Source organism: Theobroma cacao, chromosome 4 (assembly GCF_053813885.1).
Source record: "Theobroma cacao isolate CCN51 chromosome 4, ASM5381388v1, whole genome shotgun sequence".
NCBI lineage: Eukaryota > Viridiplantae > Streptophyta > Magnoliopsida > Malvales > Malvaceae > Theobroma > Theobroma cacao.
Genome location: NC_142642.1, coordinates 16158083 through 16177293, shown reverse-complemented (window position 1 = coordinate 16177293; position 19211 = coordinate 16158083).

The window sequence follows — 19211 nt, the reverse complement described above, 5'->3', positions numbered from 1 at the left end:
AATCGAGTAATAAGGCTTTGAAAGGCATTGGTGACTACAAATGGACTTTTCTTGTCAATGGATGACTTTTGCTTCGCGTTTCTCGAGGTAAACATTTATTTATAACCTTTCTTATCCAAAAACATAAAAAAATTCAATTTAAAATCAATAATGAGATTATAAAACCATTTAAAACGAGTAATAAGGCTTTCAAAGGCATAGGTGACTATAAATGGACTTTTCTTGTCAATGGATGACTTTTGCTTCGCGTTTCTCGAGGTAAACATTTGTTTATAACCTTTCTTAACTAAAAACATAAAAAATTCAACTTAAAATCAACACTAAGATTATAAAACCACTTAAAGCGAGTATTAAGGCATTCAAAAGCATAGGTGACTATAAATGCACTTTACTTGTCAATGGAAGGCTTTCGCTTTGCGTTTCTTAAGGTAAACATTTATTTATAACCTTTCTCAACCAAAAACATAGAAAAATTCAACCTAAAATCAATAATGAGATTATAAAACCTTTTAAAGCGAGTAATAAGGCTTTCAAAGGCTTAAATGGACTTTTCTTGTCAATGGATGGCTTTTGTTTCACGTTTCTCGAGGTAAACATTCAATTATAATCTGTTTTATGAAAAATGTAAAAAAATTCAATTTAAAATCAGTAATGAGATTAGAAAACTGTTTAAGGCAAGTAATTAAGTTGTCTAAGGCATGCGTGACTATAAATGAGCTTTCTCGTGAATAGATGGCTTTCGCTTCATGTTTCTCGAGGTAAACATTCGTTTATAACCTTTCTTAACAAAAACGTAAAAATATTCAACTTAAAATCAATAATGAGAGTATAAAACCATTTAGAGCGAATAATAAGGCTTTCAACGGCATAGTTGACTATAAATGGATTTTTCTTGTCAATGGATGGCTTTGGATTTGTGTTTTTCAAGGTAAACATTTATTTATATCCTTTCTAAACCGAAAACATAAAACAATTCAACTTAAAATCAATAATGAGATTATAAAACCATTTAAAGCGAGTTATAAGGCTTTGAAATGCATAGGTGACTATAAATGGACTTTTCTTGTCAATGGATGGCTTTGGCTTCGCGTTTCTCGAGGTAAACATTTATTTATAACCTGTCTTCACCGAAAACATAAAAAAATTAAACTTAAAATCTATAATGAGATTATAAAACCATTTAAAGCGAGTAATAAGGCTTCCAATGGCATAGGTGACTATAAATGGACTTTTCTTGTCAATGAATAGCTTTTGCTTTGCTTTTCTCAAGGTAAACATTTATTTATAACCTTTCCTAACCGAAAACATAAAACAATTCAACTTAAAATCAATAATGAGATTATAAAACCATTTAAAGCGAGTTATAAGGCTTTGAAATGCATAGGTGACTATAAATGGACTTTTCTTGTCAATGGATGGCTTTGGCTTCGCGTTTCTCGAGGTAAACATTTATTTATAACCTGTCTTCACCGAAAACATAAAAAAATTAAACTTAAAATCTATAATGAGATTATAAAACCATTTAAAGCGAGTAATAAGGCTTTCAATGACATAGGTGACTATAAATGGACTTTTCTTGTCAATGAATGGCTTTTGCTTTGCGTTTCTCAAGGTAAATATTTATTTATAACCTTTCCTAACCGAAAACATAAAAAAATTCAACTTAAAATCAATAATGAGATTATAAAACCATTTAAAGCGAGTAATAAGGCTTTGAAAGGCGTAAGTGACTATAAATGGACTTTTCTTGTCAATGGATGGCTTTTTCTTCTCGTTTCTCCAGGTAAAAATTTATTTATAACCTTTGTTAACCGAAAACAAAAAAAATTCAATTTAAAATCAATAATGCGATTATAAAACTATTTAAATCGAGCAATAAGGCTTTGAAAGGCATAGGTGACTATAAATGGACTTTTCTTGTCAATGGATGACTTTTGCTTCGTGTTTCTTGAGGTAAACATTTATTTATAAGCTTTCTTATTCGAAAACATAAAAAAATTCAATTTAAAATCAATAATGAGATTATAAAACCATTTCAAGCGAGTAATAAGGCTTTCAAAGGCATAGGTGACTATAAATGGACTTTTCTTGTCAGTGGATGGCTTTTGCTTCGTGTTTCTCAAGGTAAACATTTGTTTATAACCTTTCTTAACTAAAAACATAAAAAAATTCAACTTAAAATCAATACTAAGATTATAAAACCACTTAAAGCGAGTATTAAGGCATTCAAAGGCATAGGTGACTATAAATGGACTTTACTTGTCAATGGAAGGCTTTCTCTTTGCGTTTCTTAAGGTAAACATTTATTTATAACCTTTCTCAACCGAAAACATAGAAAAATTCCACCTAAAATCAATAATGAGATTATAAAACCATTTAAAGCCAGTAATAAGGCTTTCAAAGGCATACGTGGCTATAAATGGACTTTTCTTGTCAATGGATGGCTTTTGCTTCACGTTTCTTGAGGTAAACATTGAATTATAATCTTTTTTATGAAAAATGTAAAAAAATTCAATTTAAAATCAGTAATGAGATTGTAAAACTGTTTAAGTCAAGTAATTAAGTTGTCTAAGGCATGAGTGACTATAAATGAGCTTTCTTGTCACTAGATGACTTTCGCTTCACGTTTCTCTAGTTAAACATTCAATTATAACCTTTCTTAACAAAAACGTAAAAACATTCAACTTAAAATCAATAATGAGATTATAAAACCATTTAAAGCGAATAATAAGGCTTTCAACAGCATGGGTGACTATAAATGGACTTTTCTTTTCAATGGATGGCTTTGGATTTGTGTTTCTTGAGGTAAACATTTATTTATAACCTTTCTAAACCAAAAACATAAAAAAATTTAACTTAAAATCAATAATGAGATTATAAAACCATTTAAAGCGAGTAATAAGGCTTTGAAAGGCATAGGTGACTATAAATGGGCTTTTCTTGTCAATGGATGGCTTTTGCTTTGCGTTTCTCAAGGTAAACATTTATTTATAACCTTCTTTTACCGAAAACATAAAAAAATTCAACTTAAAATCAATAATGAGATTATAAAACCATTTAAAGCGAGTAATAAGGCTTTCAAAGGTGTAGGAGACTACAAAGGGACTTTTCTTGTCAATTGCTGGCTTTTGCTTCGCGTCTCTCGAGGTAAACATTTATTTATAACCTTTGTTAATCGAAAACATAAAAAAATTCAATTTAAAATCGATAATGCGATTATAAAACTATTTAAATCGAGTAATAAGGCTTTGAAAGGCATAGGTGACTATAAATGGACTTTTCTTGTTAATGGATGGCTTTTGCTTCGCGTTTCTCGAGGTAAACATTTATTTATAACCTTTCTTATCCGAAAACATAAAAAAATTCAATTTAAAATAAATAATGAGATTATAAAAGCATTTAAAGAGAGTAATAAGGCTTTCAAAGGCATAGGTGACTATAAACGGAATTTTCTTGTCAATGGATGGCTTTTGCTTCGCGTTTCTCAAGGTAAACATTTGTTTATAACCTTTCTTAACTAAAAACATAAAAAATTCAACTTAAAATCAATACTAAGATTATAAAACCACTTAAAGCGAGTATTAAGGCATTCAAAGGCATAGGTGACTATAAATGGACCTTACTTGTCAATGGAAGGCTTTCGCTTTGCGTTTCTTAAGGTAAACATTTATTTATAACCTTTCTCAACCAAAAACATAGAAAAATTCAACCTAAAATCAATAATGAGATTATAAAACCTTTTAAAGCGAGTAATAAGGCTTTCAAAGGCTTAAATGGACTTTTCTTGTCAATGGATGGCTTTTGCTTCACGTTTCTCGAGGTAAACATTCAATTATAATCTGTTTTATGAAAAATGTAAAAAAATTCAATTTAAAATCAGTAATGAGATTATAAAACTGTTTAAGGCAAGTAATTAAGTTGTCTAAGGCATGAGTGGCTATAAATGAGCTTTCTCGTGAATAGATGGCTTTCGCTTCATGTTTCTCGAGATAAACATTCGTTTATAACCTTTCTTAACAAAAACGTAAAAAAATTCAACTTAAAATCAATAATGAGATTATAAAACCATTTAGAGCGAATAATAAGGCTTTCAACGGCATAGGTGACTATAAATGGATTTTTCTTGTCAATGGATGGCTTTGGATTTGTGTTTTTCAAGGTAAACATTTATTTATATCCTTTCTAAACCAAAAACATAAAACAATTCAACTTAAAATCAATAATGAGATTATAAAACCATGTAAAGCGAGTTATAAGGCTTTGAAAAGGCATAGGTGACTATAAATGGACTTTTCTTGTCAATGGATGGCTTTGGCTTCGCGTTTCTCGAGGTAAACATTTATTTATAACCTGTCTTAACCGAAAACATAAAAAAATTAAACTTAAAATCTATAATGAGATTATAAAACCATTTAAAGCGAGTAATAAGACTTTCAATGGCATAGATGACTATAAATGAACTTTTCTTGTCAATGAATGGCTTTTGCTTTGCGTTTCTCATGGTAAACATCTATTTAAAAATGTAAAAAACTATTTAAGTCAAGTAATTAAGTTGTCTAAGGCATGAGTGACTATAAATGATCTTTCTTGTCACTAGATGGCTTTCGCTTCACGTTTCTCTCGTTAAACATTCAATTATAACCTTTCTTAACAAAAACGTAAAAACATTCAACTTAAAATCAATAATGAGATTATAAAACCATTTAGAGCGAATAATAAGGCTTTCGACAGCATGGGTGACTATAAATGGACTTTTCTTGTCAATGGATGGCTTTGGATTCGTGTTTCTCGAGGTAAACATTTATTTATAACCTTTCTTATCCAAAAACATAAAAAAAATCAATTTAAAATCAATAATGAGATTATAAAACCATTTAAAGCGAGTAATAAGGCTTTCAAAGGCATAGGTGACTATAAACGGACTTTTCTTGTCAATGGATGGCTTTGGATTTGTGTTTCTCGAGGTAAACATTTATCTATAACCTTTCTAAACCAAAAACATAAAAAACTTCAACTTAAAATCAATAATGAGATTATAAAACCATTTAAAGCGAGTAATAAGGCTTTGAAAGGCATAGGTGACTATAAATGGGCTTTTCTTGTCAATTGATGGCTTTTGCTTTGCGTTTCTCAAGGTAAACATTTATTTATAACCTTTCTTTACCGAAAACATAAAAAAAATTCAACTTAAAATCAATAATGAGATTATAAAACCATTTAAAGCGAGTAATAAGGCTTTCAAAGGCGTAGGAGACTACAAAGAGACTTTTCTTGTCAATTGATGGCTTTTACTTCGCGTCTCTCGAGGTAAACATTTATTTATAACCTTTGTTAATCGAAAACATAAAAAAATTCAATTTAAAATCAATAATGCGATTATAAAACTATTTAAATCGAGTATTAAGGCTTTGAAAGGCATAGGTGACTATAAATGGACTTTTCTTGTCAATGGATGACTTTTGCTTCACGTTTCTTGTGTTAAACATTTATTTATAACCTTTCTTATCCAAAAACATAAAAAAATTCAATTTAAAATCAATAATGAGATTATAAAACCATTTAAAGCGAGTAATAACGTTTCAAAGGCATAGGTGACTATAAACGGACTTTTCTTGTCAATGGATGGCTTTTGCTTCGCGTTTCTCGAGGTAAACATTTGTTTATAACCTTTCTTAACTAAAAACATAAAAAATTCAACTTAAAATCAATACTAATATTATAAAACCACTTAAAGCGAGTATTAAGCCATTCAAAGGCATAGGCGACTATAAATGGACTTTACTTGTCAATGAAAGGCTTTCGCTTTGCGTTTCTTAGAGTAAACATTTATTTATAACCTTTCTCAGCCAAAAACATAGAAAAATTCAACCTGAAATCAATAATGAGATTATAAAACCTTTTAAAGCGAGTAATAAGGCTTTGAAAGGCTTAAATGGCTATAAATGGACTTTTCTTGTCAATGGATGGCTTTTGCTGCATGTTTCTTGAGGTAAACATTCAATTATAATCTATTTTATGAAAAATATAAAAAAATTCAATTTAAAATCAGTAATGAGATTATAAAACTGTTTAAGGCAAGTAATTAAGTTGTCTAAGGCATGAGTGACTATAAATGAGCTTTCTCGTGAATAGATGGCTTTCGCTTCATGTTTCTCAAGGTAAACATTCATTTATAACCTTTCTTAACAAAAACGTAAAAAAATTCAACTTAAAATCTATTATGAGATTATAAAACCATTTAGAGCGAATAATAAGGCTTTCAACGGCATAGGTGACTATAAATGGACTTTTCTTGTCAATTGATGGCTTTGGATTTGTGTTTTTCCAAGTAAACATTTATTTATAACCTTTCTAAACTGAAAACATAAAAAAATTCAACTTAAAATCAATAATGAGATTATAAAACCATTTAAAGCAAGTAATAAGGTTTTGAAAGGCATAGGTGACTATAAATGGACTTTTCTTGTCAATGGATGGCTTTGGCTTCGCGTTTCATGAGGTAAACATTTATTTATAACCTTTCTTATTCGAAAACATAAAAAAAATCAATTTAAAATCAATAATGAGATTATAAAACCATTTAAAGCGAGTAATAAGGCTTGCAAAGGCATAGGTGACTATAAATGGACTTTTCTTATCAATGGATGGCTTTTGCTTTGCGTTTCTAAAGGTAAACATTTATTTATAACCTTTCCTAACCGAAAACATAAAAAAATTCAACTTAAAATCAATAATGAGATTATAAAACCATTTAAAGCGGGTAATAAGGCTTTCAAAGGCGTAGGAGACTACAAAGGGACTTTTCTTGTCAATTGATGGCTTTTGCTTCGCGTTTCTCGAGGTAAACATTTATTTATAACCTTTGTTAACCGAAAACATAAAAAAATTCATTTTAAAATCAATAAAGCGATTATAAAACTATTTAAATCGAGTAATAAGGCTTTGAAAGGCATTGGTGACTACAAATGGACTTTTCTTGTCAATGGATGACTTTTGCTTCGCGTTTCTCGAGGTAAACATTTATTTATAACCTTTCTTATCCAAAAACATAAAAAAATTCAATTTAAAATCAATAATGAGATTATAAAACCATTTAAAACGAGTAATAAGGCTTTCAAAGGCATAGGTGACTATAAATGGACTTTTCTTGTCAATGGATGACTTTTGCTTCGCGTTTCTCGAGGTAAACATTTGTTTATAACCTTTCTTAACTAAAAACATAAAAAATTCAACTTAAAATCAACACTAAGATTATAAAACCACTTAAAGCGAGTATTAAGGCATTCAAAAGCATAGGTGACTATAAATGCACTTTACTTGTCAATGGAAGGCTTTCGCTTTGCGTTTCTTAAGGTAAACATTTATTTATAACCTTTCTCAACCAAAAACATAGAAAAATTCAACCTAAAATCAATAATGAGATTATAAAACCTTTTAAAGCGAGTAATAAGGCTTTCAAAGGCTTAAATGGACTTTTCTTGTCAATGGATGGCTTTTGTTTCACGTTTCTCGAGGTAAACATTCAATTATAATCTGTTTTATGAAAAATGTAAAAAAATTCAATTTAAAATCAGTAATGAGATTAGAAAACTGTTTAAGGCAAGTAATTAAGTTGTCTAAGGCATGCGTGACTATAAATGAGCTTTCTCGTGAATAGATGGCTTTCGCTTCATGTTTCTCGAGGTAAACATTCGTTTATAACCTTTCTTAACAAAAACGTAAAAATATTCAACTTAAAATCAATAATGAGAGTATAAAACCATTTAGAGCGAATAATAAGGCTTTCAACGGCATAGTTGACTATAAATGGATTTTTCTTGTCAATGGATGGCTTTGGATTTGTGTTTTTCAAGGTAAACATTTATTTATATCCTTTCTAAACCGAAAACATAAAACAATTCAACTTAAAATCAATAATGAGATTATGAAACCATTTAAAGCGAGTTATAAGGCTTTGAAATGCATAGGTGACTATAAATGGACTTTTCTTGTCAATGGATGGCTTTGGCTTCGCGTTTCTCGAGGTAAACATTTATTTATAACCTGTCTTCACCGAAAACATAAAAAAATTAAACTTAAAATCTATAATGAGATTATAAAACCATTTAAAGCGAGTAATAAGGCTTCCAATGGCATAGGTGACTATAAATGGACTTTTCTTGTCAATGAATAGCTTTTGCTTTGCTTTTCTCAAGGTAAACATTTATTTATAACCTTTCCTAACCGAAAACATAAAACAATTCAACTTAAAATCAATAATGAGATTATAAAACCATTTAAAGCGAGTTATAAGGCTTTGAAATGCATAGGTGACTATAAATGGACTTTTCTTGTCAATGGATGGCTTTGGCTTCGCGTTTCTCGAGGTAAACATTTATTTATAACCTGTCTTCACCGAAAACATAAAAAAATTAAACTTAAAATCTATAATGAGATTATAAAACCATTTAAAGCGAGTAATAAGGCTTTCAATGACATAGGTGACTATAAATGGACTTTTCTTGTCAATGAATGGCTTTTGCTTTGCGTTTCTCAAGGTAAATATTTATTTATAACCTTTCCTAACCGAAAACATAAAAAAATTCAACTTAAAATCAATAATGAGATTATAAAACCATTTAAAGCGAGTAATAAGGCTTTGAAAGGCGTAAGTGACTATAAATGGACTTTTCTTGTCAATGGATGGCTTTTTCTTCTCGTTTCTCCAGGTAAAAATTTATTTATAACCTTTGTTAACCGAAAACAAAAAAAATTCAATTTAAAATCAATAATGCGATTATAAAACTATTTAAATCGAGCAATAAGGCTTTGAAAGGCATAGGTGACTATAAATGGACTTTTCTTGTCAATGGATGACTTTTGCTTCGTGTTTCTTGAGGTAAACATTTATTTATAAGCTTTCTTATTCGAAAACATAAAAAAATTCAATTTAAAATCAATAATGAGATTATAAAACCATTTCAAGCGAGTAATAAGGCTTTCAAAGGCATAGGTGACTATAAATGGACTTTTCTTGTCAGTGGATGGCTTTTGCTTCGTGTTTCTCAAGGTAAACATTTGTTTATAACCTTTCTTAACTAAAAACATAAAAAAATTCAACTTAAAATCAATACTAAGATTATAAAACCACTTAAAGCGAGTATTAAGGCATTCAAAGGCATAGGTGACTATAAATGGACTTTACTTGTCAATGGAAGGCTTTCTCTTTGCGTTTCTTAAGGTAAACATTTATTTATAACCTTTCTCAACCGAAAACATAGAAAAATTCCACCTAAAATCAATAATGAGATTATAAAACCATTTAAAGCCAGTAATAAGGCTTTCAAAGGCATACGTGGCTATAAATGGACTTTTCTTGTCAATGGATGGCTTTTGCTTCACGTTTCTTGAGGTAAACATTGAATTATAATCTTTTTTATGAAAAATGTAAAAAAATTCAATTTAAAATCAGTAATGAGATTGTAAAACTGTTTAAGTCAAGTAATTAAGTTGTCTAAGGCATGAGTGACTATAAATGAGCTTTCTTGTCACTAGATGACTTTCGCTTCACGTTTCTCTAGTTAAACATTCAATTATAACCTTTCTTAACAAAAACGTAAAAACATTCAACTTAAAATCAATAATGAGATTATAAAACCATTTAAAGCGAATAATAAGGCTTTCAACAGCATGGGTGACTATAAATGGACTTTTCTTTTCAATGGATGGCTTTGGATTTGTGTTTCTTGAGGTAAACATTTATTTATAACCTTTCTAAACCAAAAACATAAAAAAATTTAACTTAAAATCAATAATGAGATTATAAAACCATTTAAAGCGAGTAATAAGGCTTTGAAAGGCATAGGTGACTATAAATGGGCTTTTCTTGTCAATGGATGGCTTTTGCTTTGCGTTTCTCAAGGTAAACATTTATTTATAACCTTCTTTTACCGAAAACATAAAAAAATTCAACTTAAAATCAATAATGAGATTATAAAACCATTTAAAGCGAGTAATAAGGCTTTCAAAGGTGTAGGAGACTACAAAGGGACTTTTCTTGTCAATTGCTGGCTTTTGCTTCGCGTCTCTCGAGGTAAACATTTATTTATAACCTTTGTTAATCGAAAACATAAAAAAATTCAATTTAAAATCGATAATGCGATTATAAAACTATTTAAATCGAGTAATAAGGCTTTGAAAGGCATAGGTGACTATAAATGGACTTTTCTTGTTAATGGATGGCTTTTGCTTCGCGTTTCTCGAGGTAAACATTTATTTATAACCTTTCTTATCCGAAAACATAAAAAAATTCAATTTAAAATAAATAATGAGATTATAAAAGCATTTAAAGAGAGTAATAAGGCTTTCAAAGGCATAGGTGACTATAAACGGAATTTTCTTGTCAATGGATGGCTTTTGCTTCGCGTTTCTCAAGGTAAACATTTGTTTATAACCTTTCTTAACTAAAAACATAAAAAATTCAACTTAAAATCAATACTAAGATTATAAAACCACTTAAAGCGAGTATTAAGGCATTCAAAGGCATAGGTGACTATAAATGGACCTTACTTGTCAATGGAAGGCTTTCGCTTTGCGTTTCTTAAGGTAAACATTTATTTATAACCTTTCTCAACCAAAAACATAGAAAAATTCAACCTAAAATCAATAATGAGATTATAAAACCTTTTAAAGCGAGTAATAAGGCTTTCAAAGGCTTAAATGGACTTTTCTTGTCAATGGATGGCTTTTGCTTCACGTTTCTCGAGGTAAACATTCAATTATAATCTGTTTTATGAAAAATGTAAAAAAATTCAATTTAAAATCAGTAATGAGATTATAAAACTGTTTAAGGCAAGTAATTAAGTTGTCTAAGGCATGAGTGGCTATAAATGAGCTTTCTCGTGAATAGATGGCTTTCGCTTCATGTTTCTCGAGATAAACATTCGTTTATAACCTTTCTTAACAAAAACGTAAAAAAATTCAACTTAAAATCAATAATGAGATTATAAAACCATTTAGAGCGAATAATAAGGCTTTCAACGGCATAGGTGACTATAAATGGATTTTTCTTGTCAATGGATGGCTTTGGATTTGTGTTTTTCAAGGTAAACATTTATTTATATCCTTTCTAAACCAAAAACATAAAACAATTCAACTTAAAATCAATAATGAGATTATAAAACCATGTAAAGCGAGTTATAAGGCTTTGAAAAGGCATAGGTGACTATAAATGGACTTTTCTTGTCAATGGATGGCTTTGGCTTCGCGTTTCTCGAGGTAAACATTTATTTATAACCTGTCTTAACCGAAAACATAAAAAAATTAAACTTAAAATCTATAATGAGATTATAAAACCATTTAAAGCGAGTAATAAGACTTTCAATGGCATAGATGACTATAAATGAACTTTTCTTGTCAATGAATGGCTTTTGCTTTGCGTTTCTCATGGTAAACATCTATTTAAAAATGTAAAAAACTGTTTAAGTCAAGTAATTAAGTTGTCTAAGGCATGAGTGACTATAAATGATCTTTCTTGTCACTAGATGGCTTTCGCTTCACGTTTCTCTCGTTAAACATTCAATTATAACCTTTCTTAACAAAAACGTAAAAACATTCAACTTAAAATCAATAATGAGATTATAAAACCATTTAGAGCGAATAATAAGGCTTTCGACAGCATGGGTGACTATAAATGGACTTTTCTTGTCAATGGATGGCTTTGGATTCGTGTTTCTCGAGGTAAACATTTATTTATAACCTTTCTTATCCAAAAACATAAAAAAAATCAATTTAAAATCAATAATGAGATTATAAAACCATTTAAAGCGAGTAATAAGGCTTTCAAAGGCATAGGTGACTATAAACGGACTTTTCTTGTCAATGGATGGCTTTGGATTTGTGTTTCTCGAGGTAAACATTTATCTATAACCTTTCTAAACCAAAAACATAAAAAACTTCAACTTAAAATCAATAATGAGATTATAAAACCATTTAAAGCGAGTAATAAGGCTTTGAAAGGCATAGGTGACTATAAATGGGCTTTTCTTGTCAATTGATGGCTTTTGCTTTGCGTTTCTCAAGGTAAACATTTATTTATAACCTTTCTTTACCGAAAACATAAAAAAAATTCAACTTAAAATCAATAATGAGATTATAAAACCATTTAAAGCGAGTAATAAGGCTTTCAAAGGCGTAGGAGACTACAAAGAGACTTTTCTTGTCAATTGATGGCTTTTACTTCGCGTCTCTCGAGGTAAACATTTATTTATAACCTTTGTTAATCGAAAACATAAAAAAATTCAATTTAAAATCAATAATGCGATTATAAAACTATTTAAATCGAGTATTAAGGCTTTGAAAGGCATAGGTGACTATAAATGGACTTTTCTTGTCAATGGATGACTTTTGCTTCACGTTTCTTGAGGTAAACATTTATTTATAACCTTTCTTATCCAAAAACATAAAAAAATTTAATTTAAAATCAATAATGAGATTATAAAACCATTTAAAGCGAGTAATAACGTTTCAAAGGCATAGGTGACTATAAACGGACTTTTCTTGTCAATGGATGGCTTTTGCTTCGCGTTTCTCGAGGTAAACATTTGTTTATAACCTTTCTTAACTAAAAACATAAAAAATTCAACTTAAAATCAATACTAATATTATAAAACCACTTAAAGCGAGTATTAAGCCATTCAAAGGCATAGGCGACTATAAATGGACTTTACTTGTCAATGAAAGGCTTTCGCTTTGCGTTTCTTAGAGTAAACATTTATTTATAACCTTTCTCAGCCAAAAACATAGAAAAATTCAACCTGAAATCAATAATGAGATTATAAAACCTTTTAAAGCGAGTAATAAGGCTTTGAAAGGCTTAAATGGCTATAAATGGACTTTTCTTGTCAATGGATGGCTTTTGCTGCATGTTTCTTGAGGTAAACATTCAATTATAATCTATTTTATGAAAAATATAAAAAAATTCAATTTAAAATCAGTAATGAGATTATAAAACTGTTTAAGGCAAGTAATTAAGTTGTCTAAGGCATGAGTGACTATAAATGAGCTTTCTCGTGAATAGATGGCTTTCGCTTCATGTTTCTCAAGGTAAACATTCATTTATAACCTTTCTTAACAAAAACGTAAAAAAATTCAACTTAAAATCTATTATGAGATTATAAAACCATTTAGAGCGAATAATAAGGCTTTCAACGGCATAGGTGACTATAAATGGACTTTTCTTGTCAATTGATGGCTTTGGATTTGTGTTTTTCCAAGTAAACATTTATTTATAACCTTTCTAAACTGAAAACATAAAAAAATTCAACTTAAAATCAATAATGAGATTATAAAACCATTTAAAGCAAGTAATAAGGTTTTGAAAGGCATAGGTGACTATAAATGGACTTTTCTTGTCAATGGATGGCTTTGGCTTCACGTTTCATGAGGTAAACATTTATTTATAACCTTTCTTATTCGAAAACATAAAAAAAATCAATTTAAAATCAATAATGAGATTATAAAACCATTTAAAGCGAGTAATAAGGCTTGCAAAGGCATAGGTGACTATAAATGGACTTTTCTTATCAATGGATGGCTTTTGCTTTGCGTTTCTAAAGGTAAACATTTATTTATAACCTTTCCTAACCGAAAACATAAAAAAATTCAACTTAAAATCAATAATGAGATTATAAAACCATTTAAAGCGGGTAATAAGGCTTTCAAAGGCGTAGGAGACTACAAAGGGACTTTTCTTGTCAATTGATGGCTTTTGCTTCGCGTTTCTCGAGGTAAACATTTGTTTATAACCTTTGTTAACCGAAAACATAAAAAAATTCATTTTAAAATCAATAAAGCGATTATAAAACTATTTAAATCGAGTAATAAGGCTTTGAAAGGCATTGGTGACTACAAATGGACTTTTCTTGTCAATGGATGACTTTTGCTTCGCGTTTCTCGAGGTAAACATTTATTTATAACCTTTCTTATCCAAAAACATAAAAAAATTCAATTTAAAATCAATAATGAGATTATAAAACCATTTAAAACGAGTAATAAGGCTTTCAAAGGCATAGGTGACTATAAATGGACTTTTCTTGTCAATGGATGACTTTTGCTTCGCGTTTCTCGAGGTAAACATTTGTTTATAACCTTTCTTAACTAAAAACATAAAAAATTCAACTTAAAATCAACACTAAGATTATAAAACCACTTAAAGCGAGTATTAAGGCATTCAAAAGCATAGGTGACTATAAATGCACTTTACTTGTCAATGGAAGGCTTTCGCTTTGCGTTTCTTAAGGTAAACATTTATTTATAACCTTTCTCAACCAAAAACATAGAAAAATTCAACCTAAAATCAATAATGAGATTATAAAACCTTTTAAAGCGAGTAATAAGGCTTTCAAAGGCTTAAATGGACTTTTCTTGTCAATGGATGGCTTTTGCTTCACGTTTCTCGAGGTAAACATTCAATTATAATCTGTTTTATGAAAAATGTAAAAAAATTCAATTTAAAATCAGTAATGAGATTAGAAAACTGTTTAAGGCAAGTAATTAAGTTGTCTAAGGCATGAGTGACTATAAATGAGCTTTCTCGTGAATAGATGGCTTTCGCTTCATGTTTCTCGAGGTAAACATTCGTTTATAACCTTTCTTAACAAAAACGTAAAAATATTCAACTTAAAATCAATAATGAGAGTATAAAACCATTTAGAGCGAATAATAAGGCTTTCAACGGCATAGTTGACTATAAATGGATTTTTCTTGTCAATGGATGGCTTTGGATTTGTGTTTTTCAAGGTAAACATTTATTTATATCCTTTCTAAACCGAAAACATAAAACAATTCAACTTAAAATCAATAATGAGATTATAAAACCATTTAAAGCGAGTTATAAGGCTTTGAAATGCATAGGTGACTATAAATGGACTTTTCTTGTCAATGGATGGCTTTGGCTTCGCGTTTCTCGAGGTAAACATTTATTTATAACCTGTCTTCACCGAAAACATAAAAAAATTAAACTTAAAATCTATAATGAGATTATAAAACCATTTAAAGCGAGTAATAAGGCTTTCAATGGCATAGGTGACTATAAATGGACTTTTCTTGTCAATGAATAGCTTTTGCTTTGCTTTTCTCAAGGTAAACATTTATTTATAACCTTTCCTAACCGAAAACATAAAACAATTCTACTTAAAATCAATAATGAGATTATAAAACCATTTAAAGCGAGTAATAAGGCTTTGAAAGGCGTAGGTGACTATAAATGGACTTTTCTTGTCAATGGATGGCTTTTGCTTCGCGTTTCTCGAGGTAAAAATTTATTTATAACCTTTGTTAACCGAAAGCAAAAAAAATTCAATTTAAAATCAATAATGCGATTATAAAACTATTTAAATCGAGTAATAAGGCTTTGAAAGGCATAGGTGACTATAAATGGACTTTTCTTGTCAATGGATGACTTTTGCTTCGCGTTTCTTGAGGTAAACATTTATTTATAACCTTTCTTATTCGAAAACATAAAAAAATTCAATTAAAAATCAATAATGAGATTATAAAACCATTTAAAGCGAGTAATAAGGCTTTCAAAGGCATAGGTGACTATAAATGGACTTTTCTTGTCAATGGATGGCTTTTGCTTTGTGTTTCTCAAGGTAAAAATTTGTTTATAACCTTTCTTAACTAAAAAAATAAAAAAATTTAACTTAAAATCAATACTAAGATTATAAAACCACTTAAAGCAAGTAATAAGGCATTCAAAGGCATAGGTGACTATAAATGGACTTTACTTGTCAATGGAAGGCTTTCTCTTTGCGTTTCTTAAGGTAAACATTTATTTATAACCTTTCTCAACCGAAAATATAGAAAAATTCCACCTAAAATCAATAATGAGATTATAAAACCATTTAAAGCCAGTAATAAGGCTTTCAAAGGCATAAGTGGCTATAAATAGACTTTTCTTGTCAATGGATGGCTTTTGCTTCACGTTTCTCGAGGTAAACATTCAATTATAATCTTTTTTATGAAAAATGTAAAAAAATTCAATTTAAAATCAGTAATGAGATTGTAAAACTGTTTAAGTCAAGTAATTAAGTTGTCTAACGCATGAGTGACTATAAATGAGCTTTCTTGTCACTAGATGGCTTTCGCTTCACGTTTCTCCAGTTAAACATTCAATTCTAACCTTTCTTAACAAAAACGTAAAAACATTCAACTTAAAATCAATAATGAGATTATAAAACCATTTAAAGCGAATAATAAGGCTTTCAACAGCATGGGTGACTATAAATAGACTTTTCTTGTCAATGGATGGCTTTGGATTTGTGTTTCTCGAGGTAAACATTTATTTATAACCTTTCTAAACCAAAAACATAAAAAAATTCAACTTAAAATCAATAATGAGATTATAAAACCATTTAAAGCGAGTAATAAGGCTTTGAAAGGCATAGGTGACTATAAATGGGCTTTTCTTGTCAATGGATGGCTTTTGCTTTGCGTTTCTCAAGGTAAACATTTATTTATAACCTTTCCTAACCGAAAACATAAAAAAATTCAACCTAAAATCAATAATGAGATTATAAAACCATTTAAAGCGAGTAATAAGGCTTTCAAAGGCGTAGGAGACTACAAAGAGACTTTTCTTGTCAATTGATGGCTTTTACTTCGCGTCTCTCAAGGTAAACATTTATTTATAACCTTTGTTAATCGAAAACATAAAAAAATTCAATTTAAAATCAATAATGCGATTATAAAACTATTTAAATCGAGTAATAAGGCTTTGAAAGGCATAGGTGACTATAAATGGACTTTTCTTGTCAATGGATGACTTTTGCTTCGCGTTTCTTGAGGTAAACATTTATTTATAACCTTTCTTATCCAAAAACATAAAAAAATTCAATTTAAAATCAATAATGAGATTATAAAACCATTTAAAGCGAGTAATAACGCTTTCAAAGGCATAGGTGACTATAAACGGACTTTTCTTGTCAATGGATGGCTTTTCCTTCGCGTTTCTCCAGGTAAACATTTGTTTATAACCTTTCTTAACTAAAAACATAAAAAATTCAACTTAAAATCAATACTAATATTATAAAACCACTTAAAGCGAGTATTAAGGCATTCAAAGGCATAGGCGACTATAAATGGACTTTACTTGTCAATGGAAGGCTTTCGCTTTGTGTTTCTTAGAGTAAACATTTATTTATAACTTTTCTCAGCCAAAAACATAGAAAAATTCAACCTGAAATCAATAATGAGATTATAAAACATTTTAAAGCGAGTAATAAGGCTTTCAAAGGCTTAAATGGCTATAAATGGACTTTTCTTGTCAATGGATGGCTTTTGCTTCACGTTTCTCGAGGTAAACATTCAATTATAATCTATTTTATGAAAAATGTAAAAAAATTCAATTTAAAATCAGTAATGAGATTATGAAACTGTTTAAGGGAAGTAATTAAGTTGTCTAAGGCATGAGTGACTATAAATGAGCTTTCTCGTGAATAGATGGCTTTCGCTTCATGTTTCTCGAGGTAAACATTCATTTATAACCTTTCTTAACAAAAACGTAAAAAAATTCAACTTAAAATCTATTATGAGATTATAAAACCATTTAGAGCGAATAATAAGGCTTTCAACGGCATAGGTGACTATAAATGGACTTTTCTTGTCAATTGATGGCTTTGGATTTGTGTTTTTCCAAGTAAACATTTATTTATAACCTTTCTAAACCGAAAACATAAAAAAATTCAACTTAAAATCAATAATGAGATTATAAAACCATTTAAAGCAAGTAATAAGGTTTTGAAAGGCATAGGTGACTATAAATGGACTTTTCTTGTCAATGGATGGCTTTGGCTTCGCGTTTCTTGAGGTAAACATTTATTTATAACCTTTCTTATTCGAAAACATAAAAAAATTCAATTTAAAATCAATAATGAGATTATAAAACCATTTAAAGCGAGTAATAAGGCTTTCAAAGGCATAGGTGACTATAAATGGACTTTTCTTATCAATGGATGGCTTTTGCTTTGCGTTTCTCAAGGTAAACATTTATTTATAACCTTTCCTAACCGAAAACATAAAAAAATTCAACTTAAAATCAATAATGAGATTATAAAACCATTTAAAGCGGGTAATAAGGCTTTCAAAGGCGTAGGAGACTACAAAGGGACTTTTCTTGTCAATTGATGGCTTTTGCTTCGCGTTTCTCGAGGTAAACATTTGTTTATAACCTTTGTTAACCGAAAACATAAAAAAATTCATTTTAAAATCAATAAAGCGATTATAAAACTATTTAAATCGAGTAATAAGGCTTTGAAAGGCATTGGTGACTACAAATGGACTTTTCTTGTCAATGGATGACTTTTGCTTCGCGTTTCTCGAGGTAAACATTTATTTATAACCTTTCTTATCCAAAAACATAAAAAAATTCAATTTAAAATCAATAATGAGATTATAAAACCATTTAAAACGAGTAATAAGGCTTTCAAAGGCATAGGTGACTATAAATGGATTTTTCTTGTCAATGAATGACTTTTGCTTCGCGTTTCTCGAGGTAAACATTTGTTTATAACCTTTCTTAACTAAAAACATAAAAAATTCAACTTAAAATCAACACTAAGATTATAAAACCACTTAAAGCGAGTATTAAGGCATTCAAAAGCATAGGTGACTATAAATGCACTTTACTTGTCAATGGAAGGCTTTCGCTTTGCGTTTCTTAAGGTAAACATTTATTTATAACCTTTCTCAACCAAAAACATAGAAAAATTCAACCTAAAATCAATAATGAGATTATAAAACCTTTTAAAGCGAGTAATAAGGCTTTCAAAGGCTTAAATGGACTTTTCTTGTCAATGGATGGCTTTTGCTTCACGTTTCTCGAGGTAAACATTCAATTATAATCTGTTTTATGAAAAATGTAAAAAAATTCAATTTAAAATCAGTAATGAGATTAGAAAACTGTTTAAGGCAAGTAATTAAGTTGTCTAAGGCATGAGTGACTATAAATGAGCTTTCTCGTGAATAGATGGCTTTCGCTTCATGTTTCTCGAGGTAAACATTCGTTTATAACCTTTCTTAACAAAAACGTAAAAATATTCAACTTAAAATCAATAATGAGAGTATAAAACCATTTAGAGCGAATAATAAGGCTTTCAACGGCATAGTTGACTATAAATGGATTTTTCTTGTCAATGGATGGCTTTGGATTTGTGTTTTTCAAGGTAAACATT